Source organism: Mustela nivalis (genome assembly GCF_964662115.1).
Source record: "Mustela nivalis genome assembly, chromosome: 4".
NCBI classification, from domain to species: Eukaryota; Metazoa; Chordata; class Mammalia; order Carnivora; family Mustelidae; genus Mustela; species Mustela nivalis.
The window spans coordinates 107,670,653-107,674,481 of record NC_139023.1 but is presented as its reverse complement, the minus strand read 5'-3'; the positions used below and the strand labels follow the sequence as shown (position 1 = coordinate 107,674,481).

At 40.2% G+C, this 3,829-nt stretch overlaps 1 pseudogene across 1 annotated transcript; it reads right to left on the bottom strand.

Annotated features, from left to right (window-relative positions):
- Positions 1-1,011: 1,011 nt before the first annotated feature.
- On the bottom strand, positions 1,012-2,247 carry LOC309863124 (dnaJ homolog subfamily A member 2 pseudogene; annotated as a pseudogene). Its single transcript has one exon. The product of its transcript is annotated as a dnaJ homolog subfamily A member 2 pseudogene (transcript).
- Positions 2,248-3,829: the final 1,582 nt, after the last annotated feature.

Below are 3,829 nucleotides of genomic sequence, written 5' to 3'. Positions count from 1 at the left end.
GTTCATATAAAAACTAGTATGTGAATGTTCATAGCAGTATTACTCACAGTAGCAGAAAAGTGGAAAAACCCAAATATCCATCAACTGATGAATGGGTAAACAAAATGTTGTCTATCAATATAGTGGAATGTTAGTCAGCTATAAAAAGGAAAGAAGTATTTTTTTGTAAATTCCAGCATGGTCAACATACAGTGTCATATTAGTTTCAGGTGAATGATATAGTAATTCAACAGTTCCCTATATTACTAGTGTTTCTCATGGTCAGTGAGCTCTTAGTTCCCTTCACCTATTTCACCCATCCCCTCTCCCCCCTCCGCTCTGGTAACCATCAGTTTGTTCTCTGTAGGTTTGAGTCTATATTTTGGCTTGACACTTTTTTTTTTTTTTTTAATTTATACCAACTGCTTTTTATTATCGAGTTTCAGAAACCTTTCACAAGATGGTAAAAAAAAAAAAAAAAAAAAAAGTGGAGGGGACTTTACAACCACAGCTAATGTTATTTTTTTCCATTGTTCCCAGTCAGCTCCAAACCCATTGTGTGCAAAGCCCATTTTTCCATGCATCTAAATGATAGATACAGGCTATGAAATTCTTTATTCTATTTGTAGCAGCTTACGCAGGTGCAGCCAAACACAAAGCTTCAGGACAAATTGTACACAAACTTTACAATGTGGGATTTGGATTTAAAATATGAAACATAAAATCTACACAAAACTGATAAAAATCAAGCACGGATACCAGGACTGAAACTTATAACCCATGTGTGAAAGGGAGTCTTATTTCCTTTCAAGTGCTTTATTCTGCTACAGAACAGTCAAAATGAAGATGTAAAGCTTTGTGGTTAGTTTAAATTATACACTCTGTAGATACTATACCAATTTTAAAAGTTACACATAGACCAACAGATGTCCATCAGTTCATCTGGACTGACCAGACACTCCAACTGGATCGCTGAAAGCAAACCGGGCAAATGTGGAAAGAAAATCCACCTGTGCAATTTGTTTGCAGAGTTTACTGATGGGCACATTGCACACCTGGTCCATGATGGCTGCTGCTTTCTTCATCAGAGCTATCATTATAGGCTTCACGCCTCTGACCACCTCCCGAGCCCCGAGTGCTATCAAATTCTTGAAGCTCTACCTCCTCTGTGTCTCCAATTATGTTTGGAACTTCTGGTCTAGATGGTAGAAGATCTTCTAGTTCAGAAAGCTTGTCTGGGTTGATCCAGTTGTTTTCAGGAAACTGCACATCAAACTTTATGTAAAGATCACCTTTTTCAAAGGGATTACGATACTGTGGCATTCCTTCCCCTCGAACTACATGGACACAACCTGGTTCAATTACTTTTCCAGGGGGGTATTTTACCACAATCTGACGTCCATCAAGGTGCTTAAATGTGAACTGAAATCCACACAGAGCTTCAACAAGTCCTATTTTATATGTCATGTGCAAATCATTCCCATCTCTCTGGAACACCTCATGTTCCTTCTCTTGTAGCAAAAGTACAATGTCTCCTGGTTCCACTCCTGGGGCCTGATCTGCTTCCCCAGTGAATGTAATTCTCTGTCCATGTTTCATGCCTTTGTCTACGTGGACTTCAAGAATCTTGACTTCTTTAATCACCTTCTTCCCTTCACATTTTTTACAGCGGTCCTTTTCATTAATTACCTCTCCTTCTCCATTACAATCAGAACACACAGACTGCATCTGTTGTACCATTCCTGGAGCCAGCTGTCTGATCATGATGCGTACACCTCGACCTCGACAAGCACTACACTTCTGAACAGCTCCAGACTTTCCGCCTTGGCCACTGCATGCACTACAGAGTACATTCTTGCTAAGTTGTAGTTTGGTTGTCTTGCCATTATACAGATCTTCTAAAGACACTTTAAGTGGATGCATCATGTCTTCTCCTCTTCTGCCATTTTGACTTCTACTCTGATTGCCCATGAAGCCGAACAATCCCCCACCAAAAATGTGAGAGAAAATATTATCCATGCCACCACCTCCACCGCTACCTTCCCGAAGACCTTGTTCTCCATATCTGTCATATAATTCACGCTTCTCAGGATTTGACAGTACTTCATATGCAAAACTGATTTCTTTGAATTTGTCACCAGCATTTGGATTCTTATCAGGATGGTATTCCTTGGCTAACTTTCTGTATGCCTTCTTTAGCTCGTTCTCGCTGGCGCCGGGCGGGACGCCCAGGATGTCGTACAGCTTGGTGTCGGCCACGTTTGCCATGGCGGCCGGCCGGGCAGCGCTTAGGGAAGTCTTGGCTTGACACTTTTATTCTTTTTTTTTCCCCCCTTAAATTCCACATATGGGTGAAATCATGTGGTATTTGTCTTTGACTTATTTACTTAGCATTATACCTTCTGGATCCATCCATGTTGTTGCGAATGACAACCTTTCATTCTTTCCTATGGCTGAATAATATTCAGTTTTGTACATATATCACTTTTCTTTATCGATCTGTGGATGGACACTTGGGCTGCTTCCATAATTTAGCTATTGTCAATAATGCTGCAATAAACACAGGAGTGTATACATCATTTGGAGTCAGTGTTTTGTGTTCTTTGGGTAACCACTCAATAGTGAAATTACTGGATTATATGGTAATTCTATTTTTAACTTTTTGGGGAACCTTCATACTGTTTTCCACAATGGCTGCCCCAGTTTGCATTTCCACCAACAGTGCACACGGGTTCCTTTTTCTCTGCATTCTTGTCAACACTTGTTGCTGCTTATGGTTTTGATATTAGCCATTCTAATAGGTGTGTGGTGAAATCTCATTGTGGCTTCGATTTGCATTTAAGGGGAGTGAAATACTAATATATGCTAATACATGAATGAATCTTGAATCCACTCTGCTAAATGAAAGAAACCAGACACAAAAGGCTATCTACCATGATTCTATTTCTAGGAAATATCCAGAATTGACAAATCCATGAGCCAGAAAGCAGATTAGTGGTTTCCAGAGGCTGGGGGGAATGGGAAAAGGGGAATGAGCACTATTGGATTCAGAGTTTTTTTTGGGGGGGGTTGTGTAAAGAAAATGTTCTGGAATTCAATAGTGACAAAATTTTGTAAATATACTAAAACCTAACAAGTTATACATTTTTAAAAAGATTTTGTTTATTTGAGAGAGAGAGTGAGAGAGAGAAGGAGAGGGGAGAGGGTCAGAGGGAGAAGTCAACTCCCCTCTGAGCAGGGAGCCTGATGTGGGACTCCATCCTGGGACTCCAGGATCATGACCTGAGCCGAAGGCAGTCGCTTAGCCAGCTGAGCCACCCAAGTGCCCCAAGAGTTATGCATTTAAAAATCAATAAATTAAGAAAGATAAGATTCAAGCTATATTATAAACAGTCCTCACCATTTTCCTCCAAAGAAAGGAGGAAGACACATGATACATATGCTATTTATAGAGAAATGAAGGCACAAAGTGGACAGCCTAACTGCCATCATCTTGATCAGAAATATTGGGCACCAGCTTTAGGTAGAACATGTATGAACCATGTCCTTACAGAAGGCAATTCAGGAAAGGACATGCTCTCCCTTGATCACAGGGAGTCTCCAGGATTAACACAGAGGTTATTTCTACTTAAATAAACAACTAATGGAAACTCGGTTGACTTTGACCACTTACTTAGAAAATTGCAGGCTTGTTATGATTTCTTGTATCAGAATTGGCTCTTAGTGTAGCTGAAAACATTTAATCTACTCTGCGCTCACCATTTGTATAGCTACATAGAGTAGCCCGCATTTCCATGGGCAAAGGGAATAAAATTCCAGAAGTCAGACTTGAGCAACTAATACGTACCAT